The 27,148-nt window shown below is 43.2% G+C and overlaps 1 protein-coding gene and 1 pseudogene across 15 annotated transcripts in view; both read left to right on the top strand.

Annotated features, from left to right (window-relative positions):
* The window catches only part of NRXN1 (neurexin 1), a 1,133,747-nt gene that overhangs the window by 644,378 nt on the left and 462,221 nt on the right, over positions 1-27,148 (top strand). The window lies entirely within an intron of this gene.
* Positions 1,680-1,796, top strand: LOC136637710 (5S ribosomal RNA; annotated as a pseudogene).

Here is a 27,148-nt window from a genome sequence, read left to right as displayed (position 1 = left end):
GATGCAATGACTGAACATATGGTGAAAACAATGAAGGCCTTGCTTTCTAATTTTAGTCCAAGGGCTACTTAGATGTATACTGAATGTCTTGTCCAGAATTCTGCCTGGATCATTCGTTCTAACCTCACAATACTGTACAAATATCTAGGGTAAGTGAATGCTCATAGAGAGTGACCTAAAGGCATTAGGCCAAATGAATCTATCAGTCAGATCTGCTTTATTTATTTTATTTATTTTTATTTTTTTACTCATCTGCTGTTGTTGAAGTCTGCAAATTGTCATTTTTGTAGGTGCTGAAGAAGGATGGCATGACTTGCAGTAGTACAATGCCCCTGATTGCTGGATTGAATTGTTGCTGAACTTGGGTTGCCCCTTCAAAGAGCAGTAGCAGAAAGGCAGACAGAAAAGGGCTACAACTCAGAGCATACATTAATGTTCCACATTCAGTCCCTGGTGTCTCATGTTGCAGTGCTATGCAGTGCAGAGACCCTGGAGAGTCGTCGTTAGCCAGGGTAAGCAGTATACTATGCTAGATGGACCAATGGTCTGGTCTGAGGCAGTGGCAGCTTAATGTATAAGACTTTGAGCAGGCTTGCCAATAAGTGTAGCCTGTACAAATTGGAAATTTTCCACTGAGTATGAAGTATGGCTAGGATATTTATCTGAATATTTTACAAATGAGATCTCATTGAGTGCTTGCAAGATTGTGCAGCCCATAGTTACATTTTTTTTTGGGGGGGGGGAGGGACTTTGTAAATCTTTGTGCTTCCTCAAATCTCTGACTATACTCATAAAACAAATATAGAAATAAGCATGCAAGATTATTATTTCAAGAATTTACTTGCACTCTCTAGTTGGTTTTTAACCTTCCTGATTGCTTGATTGTGTTTTATGTAAGATTTGAGTAAACTTATTCTGGTGACTTTGTTTAAACTTTCTCCATGCAAGGTGTTTATGGCATATTTAAACACAGTACTGTATAGCTAAAAAGATCAAATATAAAATATACATGAATTTACACTAATTCATAAGAGAGGGATAATTTCTCAATTATTGAAGTGTCACAGAGAGGTTGATAGTTTCAGGATATTAGGCTAAATTATTCATACCTTTTGGACAGTCATTTTATTATGATAAATTTCAGATCTTTGGCATTTTTGTTTCTTATTAGACCTAAAATAGCCTCATCTCTCTCCTTTTCTTTCTTTTCTTTTCTTGCAATGACACACACTTTTGTACTTACACTAATCAGTAGCGTAGTCCTATTTGAGCTCCAAAGTACAGCAGAACATCAAACCACGGATTAGCAATACATTGATCAGTACTCACAGTGCTAATTGTCTGTTCCTCATTTGATTACTATAACACCAAGAGATGATTTTCATGGTTGCACACATCATCATAATTGCACTGAAACCACAGAGAGAGCTTTCATATCATCCTTCATCTCCAAAGTTGTTCCAATACCAACAACTTTAGCCTGTTGCTGGCAGTGCTTTTTAAAACACATGTAATGAAAGCATGGGGGGGGGGGGAGCAGGAGCTGCAATCATGTTATGTGCAGGGATCTTGTTTAGTGGCCAGTGGCACAGTTGTATAATTTGGTGGGAAAGGGAGAATGGAAATAAGGCTGAAGATGCAAAGGATGTGCTTTAGTGCTTAAAAACTAAAAAGAGAGTTCAAGCAACTGTTACCCTGCACATGCCCGATCTTGTCTGATCTCGGAAGCTAAGCAGGGTCAGACCTGGTTAGTACTTGGATGGGAGACCGCTTGGGAATACCGGGTGCTGTAGGCTTAAACCATAGTCTTTCGAGACTGAAGGTTGCCAACCAAGCTGGTGCCTAAGTAAAATGACTTGCTCATGCGTAACTCTCTACAAGGGGAATTCTGTGCTTAAAATTTATGCACAATGGAGCCCTGAAGAAAGTGGTTAGAAGGAGGAGGAGAAAGGGACACCACAGAAGTTCCTGTGGCTGCCCTGGCCTGTAGATCTCTGTGGCCTCCAAATAGCCATATTATTTCTCTGATCCTCTGGTTTCCAGGCAGGCACCTACATCATATGTGTAGACGCATGTTCCTGCACACCTTGAATTAAAGGCAATAAGCAGAGGTAAAATGTTGCCCATGTAACAAACTGTTTCCACCATCTAATAGTAGCTGTCAAAGAGACTGTGCCACTAGAATTAGGTGCCAGGTATTACTAAGACACATGGGGGGGGGAAACATGTGACCCTGTGTGCCCTTAGGAGTCACACTGGACATCTGTGATGGGACAGGGTACAAAACAAATAAAATATCCCAGTCATATACTGGCTGGGAGCCTAACACAAAAGTACATCTGCAGCATACAGAGTGTATTATTATCGTGCAGCGCAATCCTATCTTGCACTGGAACAGGCAGACCAGGAGGCCTGTGCTGTATCCAGCGCAAGATTGGGGCCAGAAGTGGCTCTGCTGGAGGTAAGGGGAAATGGGTTTCCTTGGACTTATGCCACCTCCAGAGATGGCATAAGTCTGAGAAGAGCGGATTAGCTTGCAGCCGCTCCACGCTGCTCAGGGAAAGGGGTTGGGATCCAACATAACTGCCAGGTCCCAGCCCCACCTCCCCCCTGGAACCGCCCTCCGCCTGCCCTCCCCCTGCCCTGGAACAATCCCCTGTGTCAGTTGAGCTCAGCCGACCCAACCCTCCCTTCCCAAGTTGATATAGAGGCCTAATGCAGCCTCCACGGGCCAGTGCACATCCCTGCGCCAGGCCAGTTGACTCTTGAGGAGGCACAAATTGAGCTTTAAAGCACGTTTGCGACCCTCCTGGGCAGGGACTTGCGCCAGCCTAGGGCACAGTCAGGATTGTGCCCTTGGTCACTAACTACACAGGCCAACACACATTTTGCTTCCTTAAACATTACACCAATTCCTGGGTATATTTGGGATGCTGATTCCAAAAATGGCATCCGTTTTGCCCTATCACATCTAGTTTTGGAGGCACAGCATAGCCTCTTTAGTGAATGGTTCAAACAGCTTCCTCATGAGGAAGCCTACACCATGGCTTCCTCATGAGGAAGCTGTTTGAACCATTCACTAATGAGGCTATACTAGATGTGATAGGGCAAAACGGATGCCATTTTTGGAATCGGCACCGCAAGTTCATATCATACCACCATAAAGTTTGGGGAAAACTTTTCTGACCCTCAGTTTTGTAGGCCTGTGCTATCAGTACTGAGGAGGAGGTGGAGGGTAGTACAGCAAGGCCAGTGGGGCTGGGCTACCAGCACTGTTTAGGGAGCTGGATTTGGTCCTGGGGCTGCCAGTTGCTCACCTCCACTGTTGCCAGGCTCCCTCTCTCTGCTTTTTGTCAGCTTTCACACAGAACTCTTTCTCTCAAAAACAATATTGTTTGGATCCCTTTGAAAAAAAGAGAAAGCCCCACCAAATGGATGAATGCACTGCCCCTCCCCCATAGTCTTCCATTTCCCCCACTGTTTCTTTCTGATCTAGCCTACCTGACAATCCATCTTGTGAGTGCCATGAGTTGATCATTTGTTTCTTGCAGTTTGTTTCCCCATCATCAACACATTGGTTCTAGGCTTTGCTCCTACTTCTCGGTTGGGTACTGTTTGTCACAGCCATCTGTCAAAAAATGCCTCCTGCGCTCGCCAGAGAGTTTTTAGCAGCTGACATGGTGATAGCTTGGCAGGGTGGTCCCTTCCTTCCCCTCCCTCCTACCCACCACTACTTTCCTTAGCACCCAAACTATCACAATGTTACATCATGCAGACAAAAAATCTGAGCCTGGCAGAGGGTAAGCTGCCTGTTACTTGAGTCCACTTTTCTTTGTGGCTGGAAAATATAAAGTTGTAATTTGGGAAGGTTGGGGTGGGGGAAGTTTCATTTTATTATGGAAGCTGTTTGCATTGCAACATGAATGTCTAGCTCACATGATCCACAGAGGGATTTTCAAAGTCCCAAAGGTCTAGTTTGACAATGCACCATGACCAATGGCATCAGAGAGGCCTTAATCTTTTCACCCTGCAGCTGAGCAGGCTGAGCTTTGAAACCCTATAGGGAGAGATGTGATTGTAATCCACACTAGCATAGTGTTTTAGCTGGACAGAATGCAACAGCACACTTCCTTGTGGCGCCTGATTTAAACCAGACAAATGAGCCACCGCTGTGGCTGAAATAGTCTTCCACATGGTGGGGGCTCCACACTTCTGGCTTTGATGAATAGTGCTCAAAGTTTTACATAGCAGTGTACTGAGCTCCTTACAGTGAGATAGATCATTCATCCCATTCGCTCCACATTGTCTCTTTGAGATGATGGGGACTGAAACTGGGACCTGATGCACACAAAGAACATGCTGAATCATTTACTGTGGTCCTTTGCCAGTGACACTGTGATAGGTGCTTAAAGCTAGTACTGTCTCAAAATGTACCTCCATGTTCATCACCACATTGCAGGTGGTGAAAATGGAGGGTCATTTCAGCAATTTTAGGGGGCATTGTAATTATCATACATAGAGAGCCAATTCAGATAGTACTGTAGCAGGCAAATGATCAGCAATATGTGTGGCCACACTGTATGCATGCCCTAGATCTCCCCTCTCTTCTTGCTTAGTTTTGTGAATTGCATAGGGTGTGGGGGGGGGGGCTATTCATTCTGGACCATTTGTCTATGCATGCTGCTAAGCCCCCTGCCATTAGCAAAATTACCATGGAGCCACACAAAGTGGCCAGGACATGTGCATTCATTGCTAATTGTGGCCCAAATCCTAACCAACTTTCCAGCACTGGCATAGCTGCGCCAGTGGGATGTGTGCTGCATCCTGCAATTGGGGGGCACTCATGGAGGCCTCCTCAAAGGAAGGAAATGTTTGTTCCCTTCCCTCGGAGCTGCATTGTCCTTATGTCAGTGTTGGAAAGTTGGTTAGGATTGCACCCTGTGTGACTGAAGTAGTGGTACTGGAGAAGGGTGTGTGTGTGTGTGTGGCGCAAACGCGTGCGCCTTAAGAATGGGATAGGTGACATTTCAAGCACCTGTTCAAGTTGGGTGTACCTGCCTTGGTCCTGCTCCCCAGCGCTTGAGCAGGAGCCTTGTTTGACCAAACAATATTAGGGTTCAGATTTCTACCCATTTTTGCCCAGCCCACAGGTGTAGACATTTGGTCCCTATTGCATATATGCAGCATTGAGCAGAAATGGCTTAACCTACCCCTAATTCCTTTACTGATGGACATACTGGAGATTAGGGCCCCAGTCCTATTGCTCACCTGTTTATGAGATGCAGCTGTGCCAGTGGAGCACATATTGCATCCTATGGCATGGGGAAGGGTGACCAGACGGAACAGTAGAGATAAGTAAAAATATTTTTACTTACCTTCCGATAAACTGTCTAGCCCCTGATGGGTCTCCTCAGACCTGTGCCAGTTATGTAGCTGGCATAAATCTGAGGAGCCGCAGGGAATAAGTACAGGCTGAGAAAGAGTGATAGGATCCTGGCATGCTCTGCTGCCACCAAGATCCAACCCCTCCCACCCCAAACTTCCCCTTGCCCAGCCCATTCCATGTTTCTCCCCTGAACCAACCATGACCCACCCCTGCCACCACCTTACCTGTTCCAGCATCACCTCTGTAGACTATTGGCATGTGCACAGAGCCTTTGGCCATTTGCACCATTGGTCCCACTGTGCATGACAGTGACATGCCTTCTGCAGCACTGCACCTGCACTTACGGTGGCAGATTAGAAAATTTGCCATCATAAGCACCCAATAAAATTAGGTTGTAAATAACTGAACTGAACAAAGGGCTCAGCTACTGAGCTGTGGCCTCGTCTTGAAGAGTTCTCAGCCTGAATTCCCTCTCCATCCTCTAATTATAATAAACTACCTTGCAAGGTTTTTAGGAGGATAAATAATATTTTTTTTTATTCACCCTAACTCTGCCTGATAGAATAGCTATGAATCTCAAATGCAGGATTAAACAGCACAGCCTTGCTTGGATCAGTAGGGTGCTTTCCTCATTTATACCGTATGTGCTCCTTCTTCTTGTATCAAGCAAAAAAACTAATCACCATTTGCAGTAAATGGCAGCATCTAAGTTGTGCTGCATCTACCATCTGTCTTGTAACATCATCATTGCCAACATCACCAGTGTGCAGTGCTGAGAACCAAGGTACTTCTCCAGCCCCATCCCCAGGTGTTCCCATTGTTCTCTGCTGTCCTCAATTCTCTGTCTCAGGGATTCCCAAACTTTTGAGAAGTGCGGCACAATGTTCTTTTCTAGGATTTAAATTGAAGGCACACCTTGGGCTTATGCTCCATACACATATATGTTCTCAGTCGATTGACTAAACAGTGGGCGAGGATCTTCCTTGAAACTGCAGTGCTTCTAAGCTAATCGCACTGCCTGCCCTTTGCTACCACTGCCAGAGCTGAGCGATCAATTATACCTTCCGGGCAGTTGTGATGCTTTTGGGATTCCTTCAACCTGTCATTTGTAGCATGACCTCAGTCAGGGAATCCCTGTAGTGGTGGTATCAGGTGGTCATTTAGTTCCCCATTAAAACAGTTTAGAGAGATCCTTTTGGAGCTCATCACAGTTTGATTTGATTTCAACCACTCTGAACAGTTCAGAGTCATCAGCAAACTTAGGGTGCAATCACATAAGGGCAACACAGCTGAGGTAAGGGAACAAACATTCCCTCACTTTGAGGAGGCCTCCCTGAGTGACACCCAACTGCAGGATGCAGCACACGTCCCATTGGCACCACTATGCCAGTGCTGGAAAGCACTGGCATAAGGGGTTAGGATTCCGTCCTTAGCCACCTAACTGCACAGGTCCCAACTTGGAGGATCTTACTTCTTACTGTTTTCTCTTTGGAGCTCATTTTCATGGCTTAGCCATATGTAGAATTTGTCCAAGTTCCTGCAATCATTTTGCTCCAACATCTCCTGCTGCTTTGTGGGTAATGGAGATATGCCAAATCTTACCCATTATTTTTGCAGCTATTTGTAAATTGATGAATAGTGACATCTCATGTTTGCGGCATTCATCCATCAAAACAGGCATACATTTTTCCCCAAGGACAAGATTTTCCCATTTGTTAGTTCACACAGTAGTGTGGGTTCTAGCTTGTACATTAATGTGTGTAACTACATTAGTATGCATTGTTCACCATTTAAAGGCACAGGGATATTTTATTTTCCATCACAGTACTGGTACACAGAAATCCTGTTGTTAAAAGGCTTGTGGGCTTGTCATCTCAATACAGCTTATTGGGCTCAAGCACATTTGGAAGCAAACATATACATCCCTAGCTGGAAGAGGAACAGGGTGTCCAATAAGCATGGTGTGCAGGGCTTCTCTGTCTGATCCACTGCTAGGGCTCTTCGCAGAGTCGTCTTTGAAAATGTGCAATAAATGTAAGTCTGTTTAATATGCAGCTGTTTGAGAAGAGCAAGGAACCTGGATTAAATCCACCTCTCCATATTCACTCTATAGTGACCAACTGATTGGCACTACTACTGACTTTATAATCACTCTCAAAGCGTGCACAGTTAAATTGGGACCAACACATTCTTTAGTAGGATAAAATCGGAAGAGTTTGTTTTCATGTGTCATGCAAGAGTTTCCCATTATTTGTCTTCATTTATCTCTTGCCTGCTTGGATATACTAGCTAAAACATGTGTTTGTGCCCAGTGGTCCCAGTATAAGAGAAGTTTGCTGTAGCTTCTTGTACGTCCTTATGCATTCTCCTGCCACATTCCAACTACTGTGTCTAGTTTGTGAGTAAATGCTGTACTGATTTAAATCCCACAGTTTTCAAGCCTTTCCGCCCCGACAGACACACACAAACTCACACACACATACTTCCCCTTACAACATACATCAGCCTGAGTGACACATCATTAAAACCTGCAAGGTGCTCTTTAGTTACCTGTCATTATCAGCTCCCTCTCCATGGTAGAAAACAATCAGACTTTCGGTGCTCGTTGGATGCTGAGATAATAACATGGCAGGCACAATGGCCAGTGAGCTTTGAGAGTAGGCAGGAATTAAAATATCCCATGCTGTCTAAATCAATGATAAAGGGTATGCTTAAATGGAGCCTCCAAATAATGCAGGATTAGTAAACAGTTTCATGTCAGCTGGAAGCAATGAGGTAACCTTAGCCAATTCCAGAGTCCCATTTAAACACAGTGCAGCAAGTAAAATCAGTTAGGCCTGAAGAATTTTAGACCTTTTCAGTATACAGTGGCTAATGGTTGAGTTCTTAGTAGCTGAAGCTGTGCCTACAGACATGCCTGAGAGAGTGCATGCACTACACATCTGAGCAGGGCATGCATTCTTCCCAGCAGACAACTTCCTATCAGTAGCACAATGCAGTGAAACCAGATTGTGGTTGGCTATGTTTTCCCTGCAGGCATTTGATGCTGCCTTATACTGAGTCAGAGCATTGGTCTATCTATCCCATTCTTGGAAACAGCTTTCCATGAGAAGGACTTTCCCAGCCCTGCTACCTGAGGCCCTTTTCGCTAGAATAAAAGCTAAGTTCCTTTTAGCTGAGGTCCTTCTGAAAGGAATAAATATTCCCTTACTCCAAGCTGTGCCACAGCCGCCTCCTAACCTGCCCTGTGCCAGTGCAGCTTAGAATTGGGCTACCCATCTGATATCAATGTTCTTGAGATCATTGGTTCTCAAACCTTTTAGCATCAGGACCCACTTTTTAGAATGACAATGTGTTGTAACCCCCTGGAAGTCATATCATTAACCTGGAAGTGATGTCATGGCCAGAAGTGACATCATCAAGCAGGAAAATTTTAAACACCCCCATATGACAAAATCAAATCAATTGAGTATATTAAAAGTTTACAATAACTATAGGTTTAAAAATTGATTTACAAGAAAGAAGAACTCTCTGAGCCTTCCCAAGCCATGGCTGATCTGTTTAAGGAAAATTCCCCAGACATCCCAAAGGCTGCAATCCTATCCACGCTTACCCAGGAGGAAGCCCCATTGACTCTCATTGTTAAAATCATATACATAGTAGCCTGTTATAAGTACAGATCTGTAACCTTTCCCAAATGCATTCACTGTGGTAGAATCAAGTATAATAGATTAAAAATAAAATACACATTGAAATGAATAGGGAACCACCTGAAATTGGCCCATGACCCACCTAATGGGTCCCCCTCCACAGTTTGAGAAACTGTGCTCTAGATCCATAGTCTCTTTCTGTCATAGCATTTTCCAAATAAATGGTTGATAACAAATCAGACCTCAGTGGAATTGTCAGGCATAAAGCAAACCTGGAAAATCTGGCCTTCCAGGCTGGATCCCTTCCAAGACCTGGAGTCGGCTATATGTGAGGTGTGAGGTATCTGTAACACTTGTGAGGTATGAGATATGTGTAGGTCACACCTTATTGGGTGACCGGGCTAGTCAGTATCTCTTAGCTAAGCCAACCTTACAGGGTTGTTGTGAAATTAAAAAGGAGGAGGAATAGCCTTGCATATTGCCCTGAGCTGCTTGAAAATAAGGGTGCAGCAAACAATTTCATCTTAAATTTCTTGCTTCTACAAAATAACTTTTGTCTCAAGGAAAACGATAGGATGTATCATGCTGAAAATTAATATACATTTCCCTTCAGTGTTTGACAACTGTTTCTATACACATTAAATCAGACTGAATATTATGTATATATCATAGTCCAAGGAAATGAAGAGGAAATTGATATTTACTTTCTCGCGATTGAAAAATTAGGTGAGACACCTTGTTACCATTACAGACAGCAGAGCTGCATTAAAAATGACAACAATGTATTATAGTATGTGAAGTCTATACACATGAAACACAGAATAAGTAGTGGTACATCTTCAGTATTGTTATCAGTCACATCACAGCCCACAAACCACAGATCTGTATGCACCATGATGTGTATTAACAGCCCCTCTCTGAACAGGCTGAAGGCTAAAGGTGCATTCTTACTGCTGACCTTGAGCACTGCTTGGATGGGAGTCCTCCTGTGAGAGCAACAGTTGCAAATGTCGCCAAAAAAATTCTGTATCCACTGTGCTGTAGAGGCCAGAACATTGGATTTGCACCCAGGCAAGTGCATTGAATTCATGCTCTACTGGGAAGTTCACAGGTTTACACTGAGCAAGTTCATGTCTTTGGGTATGGCCTACCTCACAAGGGTCTTGCAAGGATAAAATACATAAAATTTTGTGTGATGCTCTGCACAACTTTGATGAAGGGGAGATACATAGGTCATAAATATCTTTCAATGCCCGGAGCTTCCTCTTCAACAGAAGCAAATGGGCAATGTTTACTAGTATTTTCCTCTAATGTGTTTCTTATTGACTTTCTTAATGAACAATTTATTAGTTTTTTTCCCCCCACTCTTCTGCTCCCTCCTACTTAATCTCTATTATGCTTTCTTTGAACATACTTTCTTGCTCACTTCATCTGGCTGGCTCTGACCTTCTTGTCAAATACCATATTCTTGGTTCTTTTTCTCAATACCCATCTGTCTTTAGAGTCACTTCCCACAGAGTTCTGGTAATTTTCACCACATGAATGAAAATCACTTCCACATAATGCCCCTCCGTGTGGCAGCTGTAATGCTTCAAAGGATCTTTCCACCTAGTTTGACTTATTTGAATGGAGATGCACAGCATAAAACGTTCAACCCACTTTTAGCAGCCAGTGAGGTGGTGGGACATTAGCATGGTGAAATTTCACAGGTACGGGTCAACTGCTTCCTCAGAAAATGCCACCCTTCCTTGTTGCTCTTTATGGTTGGAAAACCCTCTCAGAATATCTGTGTGATGCCTCCTTTCTCAGTTCCATCAAACCCCTTCTTGAAACCCATGTTCTTCTTGAAGCCTTTGGCACAACACCTTAGGGCCCAATCCTATCCAACTTTCTAGTATTGATGCATCTGTACCAACATGGCATGCACTGTTCTCATGCAGTAGTTGGGCAGTCATGGAGGCCTCCTCAAGGTAAGGGAACATTAAAAGGGCAAGGGTAAGGGCTTGTTAAAATTTGCTTCCAAAGAGAAGCAAACTTCAAAAGTGTCTCCCATTTCTTTTTTAAATTAAAACAAAAGGCAAGTGAACAAGAATTGCTGGTTCCTGCTCCTCATTTAATGTAAATGGAACTTTGGCGTTCCAATACATTAAATAGTGGCTAGACAAGGGCATTTTGAAGGGAGGGTGGGTGCATAAAATCACATTTGCCTTTCTGCCCTCCTCACTTTTCCCAGAGGGCACTCCATGACAATGAACTTCTATTCAAGTCACAGATTGACTTAGATTGGGAACAAGTTTATTTCTCTTTTGGGGGGAAGTCATCCAGTTCTTTCCATGTGTTTGTGGTTCAAACCTAGGGAAGCTCACGCTTATCTAACTAAGCCCAGTCCTATTCTGAGCTGGCCCGTAGTATGCCATGACCAAGCAGTGGTAACTTTTTTACTTGCCTAGTTTACAGCCCAATCCTATCTAACTTCCTGCATGATGATGCAGGCATTTGAATGGGGTACACACTGCATCCCACAGGGGAGTTTTTGGCTGTGGAGGTCTCCTTTGAGTAAGGCAACATTTGCTCCCTTGCAGCAGAGCAAGACCTCTCTACCCCGCTGTATTGCTGGCGCAAGTCCGAGTGGACCCAGGAAGGCAGGTGGAGGCCAGGAAGGGGAATAGGATATAAGCAGCGCCAGTGTCATCAGTACTGCCCCCCTTTCTGATCTCAGTCTGCCCTGCCCCCCCAATCTCCGCCTGTTTCCTTCCCCTCTCTGCTCTGTTTCCCATACCCCCACCTCCCCCTGGCCCCATGCTCCTTCCCTTTCCATTGTCACATGGACCCAGCCACTCACTGCTTGCAGTAGCAGATAGGCCACACTGAATTACATTGTTGAGCTTTGTGACAGCCATAAAGGACTTTACACTGCTGGAACACTAGTTCTGGAGGTGTAAGACTGTATTAGGGTTGGAACATTAAACACGTGAGTCCACATTTGCAGTCTGAATTGGTCAAGTTTACTACTGTCTCAGAACAAAGCCTTATATTTTAGTTTTGCTTACCAAGACTGCTTTGGTTTTACCTAGTTACAAGAACAGGACAGATTATGGATTGGGAGATAGACTTGTAAACACTGACCTGCCACAGGTCTTGAGGATAATGAGGACTACAAGTTTTGGGATTCAGATGCTTCCCTAAAGAGGTAGTTTACTGTCACTAGGCCGGTGACTAGAGAGGGAATGACTGCTCTTCATTTTAAAGAAATGGTTGACACTCAGGAAAAATGTATGGAGGGGCAGAGAAGAAGTTGGCAGTGCAGGTTTGGATGGGCATAGAAGAAGCATCAACCCACATCTGATGCTCTGAGGACTCCATCATAGCTACTGTTTCTCAATGAATTTGCATAACCCTTTCATAATCCCTTTGTAAGGCTATCTAAGTTAGTGGCCATCATTACATTGTGGCAGACAGCCTAATCCTTTGCATCCCCCCTGCTAATGCAGATGCACCAAAACAACTTGTGCTGCATTCTGTAGTTCCGGAGGTTTCCACTGGGTAAGGGAACATTTGTTCCCTTAACCAGGATAAGCTTCCAAGGCGGGGAGAGGTCAACTTGGACCTGCACCATGAAATTTCTGGCTCAGGTCTGCTTGGATTTGGGCTATGGGATTGGGTCTGGGTAGTCGGTTTGGATGCAGTAGATGCCACTGCTACCAAACCCACACCTGTTCCAGAACCAATACACTCCTCCCCATCCTGGAACCACTGCATTCTGCCCTCCCCTGCTCCTCTGCTCCTTCCTGTCTCCCATGCCAGCCTACCTGGTCAGCAGGCCTTCTCCTGTTGAAAGGAAGTTCATTGGAGAAAAAAAAAAAAGCAGAAGTGAGATGATGCATTATGTAAACAAAATACGTACACACTGACTGTCTTTGAGGCCACTGGAAAAGCTCTCTCTCTCTCTCTCTCTCTCTCTCTCTCTCTCTCTCTCTCTCTCTCTCTCTCTCTCTCTCTCTCTCTCTGCATGGTGCACAAGTCCATCTCTGTTCTTGTAGCTGATATTTGCTCTTCTTTTAAAATCAATATTGGATTGAAATCCTACAGTTTATGTTTTTCTGCACAAGGAGGGAGCTGCTAGTGTGAGGTGGAGCTATTTTAATTAGGGGTTAAAGAAAATACCATGAAGAAAGAAATAATCTATCACATCTCTTTCAACAAGATTACTTCCCTTCAGAACAAGCCTTTGGTGTTCAAAGTCATGATACTCCTTGAAAAACAATCCAAAAGCCATGATAGGCTAAGAAGACCTTTATTAGAATGAACCAAAATGTCACCAAGTCATGAACAAGCTTTCAAGCTGGTCCTAATACTGTGACTTTTGGGTTGTTTCAGTGGGCCAAAGCAGGTAATGAAGTTTTTGTTTCCTCAAAAAGCAAAGTTACCGTTCCATGAATTGGCTACTTCTGAGCACAGTGGAGAATCTGTGGCAAATGAATTTGCTGGCAGCTGAGCTTGTGAAACTACTTTGTGATACTGGTCCATCGAGCCCTATATGAGCTCCATTGACTGGGATTCCTTCCCACTCCTTCTACTAAACATGTTTTAGCTGAAGATGCTGGGGTCTGAGGATGAGATGTCCTGTATACAAAGCATGTCCTCTGCCACTCAGAAAAGTCCTTTCCCCAAATGAACTGGCCAGGCCATAAACCCCAGTGTTCCTACCACACTAGTAAGAGTGACAGTTTATATTCGAGAAGAACATCTAGTGATTTTAAAAAGCAATTAGCATTGGGTAGTTGTTGTTGTTGTTGTTTGCTCCCAATGGAATTAATGATTAAACTTCCAGACAAGATATTGGATTACAAGGACCATTGGTCTGACCCAGAAGAGCTGTTATTAAGTTGTTATTGATGACTGCTCTCATCGTCTGTGACATCCATCTGCAGAAAGATGTCAACCTTGTGGCGTCTTCTAGGATAAGATATTGTTTGGATACATGTAGGAGTGGAAATGAGATTCATAAGATTATAGAGATGTAAGGTAGCCCGTTGATCAACAAGTCCAGCATATCCTGTAGCAGGATATGGATCCTGTACTAGGATAAACTAGAAGCCTGTGAGCCACATCCAAACTCTGAACCAAATTTGTTGGGCCCCTAGTTGTCCCCAGAAGGTACGTTATTGCATATTTATTCCACCCTTCCTCTGAGGAACTTAGCTTCACATAACATCACTGCAATTCTGTGACAAAGATTAGGAGGAAGGAAGGGGAGAGGTCCAAGGTGAACTTTGTGATTGAGGGAGGATTTGAACCCAAGTCATCCCAGTCTAAATCCAACACACTAACCATTATACTCCTGTGAAAGGCCACATTTTCAGTGAAACTTTTGACAAAGTCCAGTGCTCTACAGGAACTAAATGAAGGTTTGCATAAATTAAATAACTGCATCATCTTCCTCTTTCTACTCCTGCCTCCATTTCCTTCTCCTTGCATGTTGTCTTCATTTTCTAGAAAATCTGGGTCCTAGAAAATCCTTCCAACACCTAGAAATGATGATGATGGTGATGATGATGATAATGATAGGGCATCTTTGGAAGAAGAAGGTCAATACTGTGTCCATTTTCATTGGAGCCATTGGAGTAGTGCCTAGAAGTCTGAAGAAACACCTTTGACCTTGAGCAAACACCAGCTTAGCTCCAGAAAAGAACACTGTTTAGAGCAACAGAATCCTACAGAGATATCTATATGATTTCCAGGATCTTGGCTAGATCCTGAACTACAGGCTATAACCAGCCCAGCATAACTGTGATAAAGTAGTATATTAATAATAACAGCAGTGTTACTGCATTGGAAGTTTAGTAAATCTACTGTCTGCTCCCCCAGCACTAAAGAGGGGATGGGCCTAAAATTACAATCCAAATCAGGAAAATTATCAAAAAATAAATGGAAGGGAAAAGCTTTAAGTTTTTGTAGTTATTGTTATTTAGCCAACTCTTACTTGCTCTTACTTTGCTCTATTGGCTATGGATCCATTCACTGCTTCCTCTTCCCCTACCACACAATGTGCATTGAATCAGTCTCATCATTTTCAAAGACTATTAATCTTTGATGATAGACTTCCCAGAGGACAGTTTTGTCAATAATTCCAGTTATTATTATTTTTCTTCTTACACCTTTGGATGCAGGGTTTGGATGCAACCATCTAGTCTGTGGATAATTTTGTTTTCATAATTTATAAAAATTGGGAAACTCCATTGCCATAGAATCAAGCCAAGCAATTATGATGTACACTATCAGGCAGTGCTGCCTCTAAAAATGAAGAATCTGAGGGTCATAATATTGGGATGGTCCAACACTGCTAAGAAAATTTACTAAATCCAAAGAAACCTCTGAAGAAATGGGAACATTCCTGAAAAAAATGATAAAACAGCCACTTGTGTGGGTGGAGGGGAAATCATCGTTAGAACTCTTTAGAACTCACTGTTCACTCTGCTCATTTCCTTCTGATGAAACATATGGTGCAGTCACCCTTCTGCACCCACAGAGCTATCCTGTTCACACAGCTATGCGTGCATGGAGACAATCCCCTTTGACATTGTGTTGTGTTGTATCCAGACAATGAATTGTGCACTGTCCTTAAGTATAGCCCAACCTCCTCCCCTCTCTCTACTGAGCTTCAGTTCTGTATTAAAAGGCCTATTAGGGAAGCTGTACATCACCCAGGTCTGAGATTCAATTCCTGGCATCTGGAGAACTGAGAAAGACCCATTGCCTGGAGCTCCAGATCCCTGCTGCCATTCAGTGCCACATCTTGACTTAGGACCCAAACCTATCCAGTTTTCCAGTGCCGGTGCAACTGTACCAATGGGGCATGCACTGTATCCTGTGGTGGGGAGGCAGTCATAGAGGCCTTCTCAAGATATGGGAACATTTGTTCCCTTACCATGAGGCTGCATTGTGGCTACACCAGAGCTGGAAAGTTGGATAGGATTGAGCCCTTAGAGATGTATCAAGGTTCTGACTCAGTAAAAGGCAGTGTTGTATGTTCAGGTCCACTAGGCCCCCAATCCTATAGGAGTAGCATGCACTCTTGAAAGGCAAATGTGTAACTACAAGTGCAATCCTAACCTTGTTTTAGACTGGCGCAAATCCCTTGTGCCAGCCTAGGAGGATCGCAAATGTGCCATAAAGCATGCTTGCACCTCCTTGGGAGCAAGCCACACCAGTGCATGGAGGTGCACTGGAGCATGGAGGCTGAATCCCGCTCCTGTGGTGGCTTGCGCCAGGAAGGCTGCGTTGGCCGAGCTCAGCTGACCCAGGGGTCTGGGGAGGGCGGGAAGGAGGTGGGAGGGAGGCATTCCAGGGTGGGGGGGTCCTTCCAGGGGGCAGGCGGGCAGGGAGCGGGAAGCGGGGCTGGGACCTGACAGTTATGCCGGATCCCAGCCCCGTTCCCTGAGCAGCGCAGAGAGACTCCAAGCCCCTCTGTTCACTTCAGACTTGTGTCACCTCCTGAGGTCCGAGGAGACCCATTGGGGCTATGGTGTTTTACCCAGGGGTAAGGGGAAAAGTTTCCCCTTGCCTCCTGCTGAGCCAATTCTGACCCCAATCTTGCACTGGATACAGCGCAGGCCTCCTGGCCTGCCTGTTCCAGTGCAAGATAGGATTGTGTTGTACGTGAATCACCGGAAGGTCTTGTGATATTGGCAAGGTCTGTGCGCATTGCAGTGTATCCAACGATATAGAAGCAACATGCTTGACTGTGGGCTAGTGAGAAGGGGCTCAACAGAATGCTTGTGAGGAACCTTCCTCTGAACACAGCCATCTCCCAATGTATGAGGAAGGGGTGCATTCTGCTGTTTATCAGAGAGGTCATGATCCTCATTTGCAAGCATGATTACTACACTGATTTTGCATGACATGGAGATTTATCTTTATACCCTGAGACTAGAAAAGTTACTACTAGAGAGTGTTATCCCCTTCAAATTTAACCAGACATCACACACACAAATCTCTTGTCGTTATTTAAATGGCAAAATCTTTCATCAGTCTATCAGTGACGTACAGATAATAACTCCCCCAAAGGAGACACCTCTAACATTGCCAGAGAGGGAGAAACTCTTTGATAAATTGGTAAGCAAGTTGAATAATGTGCTTCACTAAGGAAGAGGAAAAATTAATCTGTAGAGACACATATAAGAAAGCACTTGTGTCATGAATTTTTAAAAATAATAATAGATGTAAAAATCATAATAGAGATATTATCCAGCAAGGCAGCTCCTTTATCATGTTCTCTGACTTGTGTAAACAGAGGTAGGACTATGTGGGCAAGTGCAGTTTAAGGCAGGGTTAACCAGGGCAATCTTATTCTTCTATGCATAGAGGGAGCATGCGGCATGTTCGTGAGAAGAGAGCTTGGCTCTCCTGCATACCTCCAATCTTCGCTGCCCCATGGCTTCTACAGCGTCAGTGGTTCTCCTCACATTCCCTGTTCTCCATCTGCTTCTGCTGGCTGCGTTGGATGGAAATTCAAAGATATGGGGGACATTTTAGCTCACATTGAACAAAACATTGAGATGACCTATTTTGCGTTGACTTCACACGCTGCTTATTTCAACATTTTATGTTAGCATTCAACCTGGGAAATAATAGGATTTCCATGTATATTTATTTTCCCATTCTTTAGTGGAAGCAATTCAAATAACCAGAGGCTTAAGCAATTCCTGCTCACAAACATCACTTCTATTTTGTTAATACACAGAATGTGGAAAAAGATGCCTGCTTTTATGTTTGTTTTCTTGGGGTATTTAATTTCTAAACCCAGTGTTACATAAAAATAATTCAATAAACCCTGTCCTTTAACACAAAAGAAACTCCAGGAATAGTCATTAGCATAAAATAATCATACCCGTAGTGATGAAGGTGATTGTTGTATCTCTTTTAGCACTCTAGGGGTGTGATTGTATAGGAACATCAACACCCCCTACTGTGGCCTGTGGCTTAATTAAGGGAGGATTTATCCACTATCTTTAAAAGCCTATAACTTTGTTTCAATGGGCTATTAAAGTGCTCCATTTTGCTCATGTATGTTTGTGTTTGACAGTTCTGCAATTCAAAAGCAGAACACCCTGATCCAACTTTAGTCACATCTTTAAAAGGCATTAGATCTGTATTATTTTTGCTGCTGCTTTCATTTTATATCAAAATTTTATCATATATTTAAAATATAAAATTTTATGATAAAATTTTTTAAAAAAATTAATATTATAAAAATATCATATGATATAAAAATATCATTTTGTGATCATAAATTTTATCCCAAAACAAGAAAAAGAGAACCATGTATATAAAATACTTTGTGTGCGAAAAGGAGAAAGAAACATACCGGCACACATATGCTAACAGCCCAGTCTTATTCTCCCCTTCCCACCACTGATGCAACTGCACTGAAAATACCTACACTGTATCCAGTGGGGGAGGCAGAGTGGGAGGCTTTGGAGGAGAAAGGGGTTGTAACCCCTTTCCCATTAACCTTCTGCCCCACAATCATTCTCAGAACTGTGCCATTGATTTCAGGGAGTTTGCCATTTTGAGGAAGGAGTTGAAGGAGAAGGGGAGAGTGGCTTGGCTTATAAGAAATAAGGAAGCTCTCTTAAGCAGAGGGAATGGGAGAAAGTAAAAAAGGGGGATCAACACCAAGGGAATTTGTGCCAATGTAGGTCGGGATGTGTGGTCAGGAACAGAGACGTGTGCTACTTTGAACATAAGGACCAAGAATTTCTACATAGGTCTGTTCTTCCGTTACCACTGCTATGACACACGAATGTGCAGAACCCCTGTGAAAAATCTATCTTTTCACTAAATGACACTAAACTTTGATGACACTAAACTTTTCCGGGCGGTAAAAACCAGAAGGGATTGTGAAGAGCTCCAGAAGGATCTCTCCAAACTGGGAGAATGGGCAGCAAAAATGGCAGATGCGTAAGCGTGAAGTAATGCAAAAAATCAGAACTTCACATATGTGCTAATGGATCCTGAGCCAGCTGCAACAGCTCAGGATCGAGATTTTGGGGTGCTGGTGGACAGCTCGATGAAAGCGTCACCTACCCCAGACTGGCAAGGGAGGGACAATTGTTCAGTAGGTTTCATGCATTAAAAATTGGTCACTAGTGTTTAATAAAGTGGCCCAAATTAAGCCCAAGTGCAGTCTATTGTCTTCATTGGGGTGTGTGAAGGTAAATAGAATGCTAGATATAGGGAAGTGACAGTGAGATGCAAGTTATCTTGTGATCTTGTGTGCTCCCTGAGCCATCTGGTGGGCTGCTGTGAGATACAGGAAACCAGACTAGATGGGCCCTGGTCCTGATCCAGCAGGGCTCTTCTTATGTTCCTACGTCTTTTTAAAAGCTGTTTGGCTTCCCTTGAAAATTCTCAGCTGTTTCTCCTAAGGTTGAACCCTAAAGTTGCATTTGAATTTCACTACTCTTAAATTTTGATGCCAGCTCCTATAGAACCATGCTTCTTCATGGTTATGTCTTTCAACACTACAGTAACATCTAGATGCAGAAGGCAGGTAAGATATATAGGTGCTGGTAGGCTTCTTGCTTACAAGGAGCCTGGGCACAGAACTAGGTGCTGTGAGTGAGAGGAAGGCGCACCACTTCTCAGGCAGATGGTGTGAGGTAATAGCGAGAAAGATGGGTGGAGGAGAACAGAGAGAGGTGAAGAAAAGAGTAGGAGAGGAGCCCAGGTACAGAAGAGAAGAAAAAGGAAGTTGGATGGAGCAGCAGGGAGACAAGGCCAGCCAGGGGGCATCTAAGAAGGAGCCTTTCCTTCTGTGCTTCAGCTATAGTATCTGAGCATACTATCTACATACATAGTATCTACATACATGGTAGTGGTGTACCCCTTGCCAGGGTAAGCTGCAGATTTAGGCCACCCTGTGAAGGTAAGTCCCATGCCATCTTCTTGGGGCCTAGGGGAGAGAGAAGCAGGAATCAGACCCTTGCCCAGGGCAACAGTGCCGCTTCCTCTGATGGACTGTGGGAATAAAGCCTAATGGGTTTGCATTCAGTGACAGCAAGGAGAAAAGAGGAACCCCAATGAAGCTTTCAGGATCTTCCCTTTGTCACTGAAAGAAGAACCTGCCAATAAAGCTATTTAGATCAAAGCATCTTAGAAAGTCTTGTTGTCACCCTGCTCGGGTCCTTGGGGCCACAAAAACCCCCATGTCCTTCCTGCACCCCTGTGATGTGGACCCATCCCCATGGGAAGAAGTATAGCCTGGGAAGTGCCATAAAAGTGTTACCTCTGCTAAACGTTAGACTTTTGCCGCCGCCACTGCAATTGTAACAAAAAGTGTCTTTGTAGTGAGAACCTAGATGAATGGTTTGCCATATAAATTGGCCCCTGCATGGCTAGATTTAAAACAGCTGCTTCATCATATGAATTGGGTCACATCTGAAGAACATAACTGTGGGTGGGTGTTTCCGAAAAATGCCATTGATCTGTAGCATAATGTGCAAGCAGATATGTTTGCATTTGAAACCAGGAGGCATGCATGAATGTGGAGGTTATCTTTTGCTCTGTAAAATGTACCTTTGGTTTCTCTACATTTGTTTCTCAGTATTTCAGAGTATTACACAAAAAAGCAATCTTTTTATAGAGCCAGTAACAGATGGTCAAACACCATGCTTACCTACAATTATACCCTAAATCAGTGTGCATGATTTTATCATCAAAGACAATAATGGAACAAATGTTCCTAAGCAAATCTCAACCGTTAAAGGGCCTGCCGACTGAAGCAAAAGCTACTGAGTCATTTTCAGGCAATGCCTAGAGTGGTTCTCACCTGTGGGGTGGAGGGTATCAGCTGGAGAGGAGAGGGCAGCAGAAGGTTAAGTCAGGCATCCTTACAGTTCCTTGGGGCCAGGAACTATGAACAACCATTGTACTGTTTGTGCAGGGAAAATGCTGGTTCAGCATCCATGCTGAGAGTTGTGATGTGCATAGTGGGTAGCAGAAATAGGAGGCCTTATTTGGAATATGCCATGGTGGAGAGAGAGTAAACAACACATTTGAGAGAAAGGACATAATTTGGGAGGCAAACAGATACAGCTTGGAATGGATTCTCAAACCCCAAAACACATGCAAGTGTGACCAAAGAGCTGAATGCATTCCATGAATGAATGGATGAGAACTGTAGCATTCAATTTACTGTAAAAGAGTTGAACTGCAACTAAAGCCACCACCACCCCACAATGGAGTATATGCTGTATCCTGCAGGTGGGCAGTCCTGGAGGCCTCCTCATTTTAAGGGAACTTCTGATTCCTTACCCCAGGGCAAGCCTGCACTACTCTATGAACCTCCTTGGATCTACACCAGGTATTTTGCTGGCTCTGGGAGAAGGCAGGGGACAGGGAACTGGGTTAGAATCTGGTGCATGTAGGTGCCACTGAGATCCACCCCCTCCCTTCCCTATTGCACCTCCCACAGCCCCTTCCCCGAAACTCCCCCAGTCCTCCCACTCTCCATCCTGTTCTTCCAGGCTTCCACCAACTTTTGCTGCAGGTGGTAGCTGGCTGTGGCAACACTTCCGTTTGCAGTGGTGGACAGCAGAACACTGTGCATACCACCGCATAACCATTTATGACAGTGGAACAGTGTTCCTCTGTCATAAAGGGCAGCACAATCCTAGCTAGGACTGGGCTGTTAATCAAGTAATCAGTTTAATAATTAAGAAACATTTTAATAAGCTAGAAGTGTCCTTGGTTAATTGGGCAGTTTCTAAATATATTATTTTAATACAAGTACTTATTAAAACTGCAGATGGCATCCCATTTTCCTTCCAAACTATTTTTACTAATCTTCAAATTAAATTGATTAATCAGTGAACCATCTAAAATTTATGAGATTATTGATATGATTGCATGTAGAAGATGCCAGTTTCCATCTCTGGCATCCCAAAAACAAAACAATCAGGTAGCAAGAGATGGGAAAGAACTCTGTCCAAGATCCTGGAGAGTTGCTGTTGACAGTATTGGCCTGCATAAACTCAGTGGCGTTACAAGGGTTTGCATCACCCAGTGTGGAAGGCTAGCTCGTCATTCCCATGATGGACCTCCTCCCATGCAGTGGGCGGGGCAAGACCCTGGGTGGTAGGCATGGTGATGTACCATCGCCCCACCCTGCTGGATTTTGGCTATAACTTTTGATAGAATAGAGATATTTCAGCATGGTTGATTTCATTGCATTCTGCATGAAATTATGAATTGAATCATATATAACACGATGATATTATTCAAAAATAAACAAGATTTTAAAGATTTTGGCTGGTAGCGGTCCCTCCTGTGAGCATCACCTGGTATGGCCCACACCCTCCTAGCAATGCCACTGGATAAACTAATGGTATGACTCAGTATCAGGGAGCATCACAGCACTGTAGTCACCAAAAGAATTTACTTTAAGGGTCTTTTTGTGTGTATTTTCATTTCCTTGCTGCTTTATTGTTGTGGAATCCATTCAAGGCCTTAAATACACCTGCACATGCTTTTGGATTTTAGAATATTCCATATATACTGTACTTCTGAATTGTATGATAGCCACTCAGGGCTAACATTTTGTAGATTTAACAGAAACATGCTCTCTCTCTCTCTCTCTCTCTCTCTCTCTCTCTCTCTCTCTCTCTCTCTCTCTTTCTCTCTCTCTCTCTCTCTCTCTCTCTCTCTCTCGATAGATAGATAGATAGATAGATAGATAGATAGATAGATAGATAGATAGATAGATAGATAGATTATTCCATGAAGGAAATGCTTCTCTACTTGTCTAGAGATTTACCATTCTGCAGTGCAAGCCTGCCTGCCTTTGAAGGCAACCAACCTGCACTGCTGAAAGGTAGCCAGTGATAAGATGACAGGCAGATGTTTAACTATGGAATAGAGGGCCCAATTCTCTACACAGTTGCATCATACATGGTACTAACCATTTTCATGCATCTCCATTCCGAACACAAAGCATTGCCTGTGCCCTACATTACAAATTTAGCCTTCCTATGCATGTGTGTGTGCACACACAAACATAAAGAGAGATGGCAGCTCATGTGCCTGCACTAATAGCAAGAAAAGCCTTGGTCAGGACCCTTTCTGGCTTTGAACCTTCCCATTTTGGCCACCAGTCAAGACAATAAAATAACTAGTAAAATTCTGACTGAGTGGCAATCCTACTCACTTGTGATTATGGGAGATTATGCAACTCAATTGCGGAAACCCCCATGAATCATTCTCCTAGTAGAAGAATTGGAAAGCACACATGCCAAACAGAGCATTATTAATTAGTGCATTGTGTCAGTCAGTCGGCGGGCTGCCTGCCCTGGCAACAACTGGCTGGAACAGGGTTTATTTGGAGGGTTAATTTGCTTGGGGGCCTGTTTAATTGATGTGACATGAAAGAACAGGCCAATTCATGCAGGCACCAAATACCAACGTCCCTAAGGCCTCCTGTGTGCATTCAGTTTTTGACCTTAGTCATAACATGCTCCTGGTAGATCGTTGCTCTTATAACCTGCTGTCATGTGAGTTTGTGATTTGTTCACAGCCATAGCGTTTAGCAACTATAACGGTGGTGGTAGAAAAAGTGCAATAAAAGCATAATAGCAATGTGGATGCACAAGGAGCATTCATTCATTCTATTCACCATGAAAGCTTGAAGCTGGTTCCAAAAAGAATCACAAGATTCACAAAAATTGAAATGAATCACAAGTGTTACAAGAGTCACTGGTATTAACAAAACACTAAAATACAATATAGCACCTAGGAAGGATAAAATACTTACCAACAACTGACAAAAGCTTCCAGTATGTTCATAATTTGTGAATTTTGGAGAGACATAAAAACTGGACAGAACTATCTTTCTAAGGCTGGTCTAACTATTACACTCCCGTAAGCATCGTTTTGACACCTGAAAGCATCAAGTTGGTCACTGTGGGACAAAGGATGCTTAGCTAGGTGGACCTTTGGTCTCATCTAGCAAAGCTGTTGCTATTTTCTTATTGATACTCAATTAAAATAAGTCACCACTTTCTGATAGAGAGCATCTCTGGACAATGAATTTCAGATGCAAATTATTTTTTCTTTTCATCGTCCCCATGGTTTTAGTATTTCCATAAAAAGGAAGGGGACGTTAAGAGCAGAAGGCCATATGCTGTTGTCACTTTAGGAATGAATCTTGAAATAATGACTAAAGCCAATATGTATGAAGTGCATGTTACCCTTGTTCTGCCTGCTGAATTACTGCTGTCATTACTGTGAAACCTCTTGTCGCGGGGATTGTGCAAACACTGATGTCCTATTGAGAGAGAGTGAGATGAACCGGATGGCAATTAACGAGCCGCTCATTTCATATGACAAAATTCATGCACACATTGTTTAAAAGGTCACAACTGAAAGCATATTGAAATAACATTTTGGAGGCAAGTCAGAGACATACTTTCTCAAAGTTTAGTAGATTCTTAAACAGTCTTACAGGGAAAATACTGGTCTGAGTAGAGTTGAATTGTCTCCTCCATTAAAGCCAGAATAAGAAGTTGCATGGCAAAGGGACTGGCAGTTTCTTGCTGTAACATGCATGGGATAACATTTGCAAGGGAGAAGCAGCAGTTAGACAGGAATGCTTAAACCTTCTGCTATCACATTTTTGCCCAGATAGCCTCAGAGATAGGAAAGAAGACGAAATGGAGGAAAATATCTGAGGGAGAAGTTGTGGGGAGAAAGCGGTGAGTAGGGGAAGATTGAAGCCTTCATGTTCCACCTGCCACTCTTTTGCTACTCCTGCATTCATGGTAAATGGAAAGCACAAGGTTGTTAGTCTTATGTTGGTCCCAACATAGACATTTGGAAATTTCAGGTCCAAGGCACAAGCTACCTAATCACCTATAGAAGTATTTGTTTTCTCTTTAAAATATGTGCACACGTAGGGGTGCAAAAACCAAAAACAAACACCTCTATCGTACCAAGATTTTTGATAAAAGGTCTGGGAATGGCGGGGGGAGGGGAGAGAAAAGAGGAACCCCTGGAGGCAAGGTCTACCTCCCATTTTACACAATGGGTGCACCTCCCCTCCTCTTTAACCTCCAGAAACAGAGACGGGGACAAATTTGCCTCATGTGCCCAAGAAGGAGTTCCAGGGGGCTGGATCAAATTTTGGATTTCTCCCCCTGGCAGGACCAGAGGTCCAGTAGAGCCCCCTTTGTTGGGTGTGCTCCTGTGGGCTTCAGGTGCTCCTCAGGACCCACAGAGGATGGATGGCCCTGGAAAAGGTGCCCTTCCAGATAAAATGAAACCCATGATTTAAAGGCACGTGCATTATGCCCTCCCTTTTACAGTGTATATGTTTTCTGCTGTGTTTCTACAAATTACTATACTGTGAATATGGGTTGTAAAAAAAGCATTGAAAAAATCATAAGAAAAATGGAAAAACAGGTGAAAAGCAAGAGAGTTGCTTATAGTTTGCAACTAAAGTTTGAGGTGCTAAACCTCATTATGTGATGCTAGAATGTCTGAAACATTTTCGTCCTTGACTTTTAACACATTATTGGCGTTGCATATTGTTATTAAATGTTATTCTATTTTGCCGTGCCCTGCAACTTTTTTCCTTGTGCTATTAGGCATTTGGGGTGATTTTTTGGTGAACTTGGAATGACTCTGGAATGAGTTAGAATTTTTCCCTTTGAAATTGATGTAATAATTGTATTTGTTATCCAGATTTTACCTATGACTCTTTTCAGGAACGGATTAGGTACCTGTAAAGAGAGAATGATGTAATTGTTTTTTCTCCCCATGAGTAAACAGAACCATAAACTTCCAGATATTCTGCAGTACTCTGATGGGCTTTTAAATTTTTCTGTCCTTGGTTTAGGATAGAGTCACATCCCTTCTTCTCTCTTCCACTATCTGCTGTTGTTCTGTGAGAATGTTAAAGCTCTCACAAGGAGCTTATGAGGAACTTAAACTGAGAGTTCTGAGTTCAAATTCCTGCATAGATATGAACGTATTAGCTAGCCTGACCAAACTGTTCTCATTAAACTCAAATTCCTCAGCTATAACATGAGTAAGGAAATGCCTCATGGGGTTTTTGCTGAGATGAACTGAAAGTAGAACGGACTGTTGTGCGTGTTTAGCATTTAAAGACCATGGAGATGGTTAATAAAAATCAACCTTGGTTATCCTTGTTCAATAATAATAATAATAATAATAATAATAATAATAATAATATCATCTTTGTGGATTTTAATTGGTTTGCCTTCTGCCAAGTGTGAAAAGATATGTATGACAAAGGAGAACAAATGAGGACTTGGCTGACTCCTTGGTCGGGGATTGCTACAATTTAAACCTGTCACCACTCATGAAATACTCCCTGGGGGACCAAAGAAAAACCTGATTTTGCTCTCAAAGGCTGAGCTGTAAACAAGGTTTAGTGCCACTAATCACACAGCAGTAGAGCTGGATCTTGAAAAATATGTGGTTAGAAGTTCTAATAAAGCACATTAAAGTAGCCAACATGCTCCATTGCTGTTTAGTTAAAGTATTTCTCAAGATTGCTTTTCTTCTTTTTCCCCCTGCTTAGTAAATTGCACATTAATATGAGAGTATTTCAATATGTATTGCCTTAATCAGAAAGGCCTCTGAATGAAAGCTTGCTTGGGGACCACTGAGCATCTCTTCAAGATGTTCTAAAGGGTACATAAACAAGGCAATTAGAACTCTTATCTCTCTCTCTCCCTCCCTCCCTCCCTCCCTCCCTCCCTCCTTCCTTCCCACCCACCCAACCTGCTCAGTGCATCACTCAGTGATTTGTTTTATAGTAATGGTGCTTTGCTCAACAGTCAATACTCAGCCTGCAGGCTAGACAGATTTTACACACACACACACATTGGTTTCATGAAATGAAGAAGAAAGCAACCTGGTTAAGTGTGGACACACACACACACACACACACACACACACACACACAGAGAGAGAGAGAGAGAGAGAGAGAGATGACTTACTGGAAGTCAGAAAGAAAATGATGACTAAGATATGCCCTTCATTGAATAGACACAAAGCTTATATTTAATTATTGGAGAATTACAAATCA

This window comes from Tiliqua scincoides, chromosome 1, assembly GCF_035046505.1.
Source record: "Tiliqua scincoides isolate rTilSci1 chromosome 1, rTilSci1.hap2, whole genome shotgun sequence".
In the NCBI taxonomy this organism is placed as follows: domain Eukaryota; kingdom Metazoa; phylum Chordata; class Lepidosauria; order Squamata; family Scincidae; genus Tiliqua; species Tiliqua scincoides.
The sequence above is the reverse complement of the archived record's forward strand: the minus strand, read 5'-3'. Positions and strand labels throughout refer to the sequence as shown.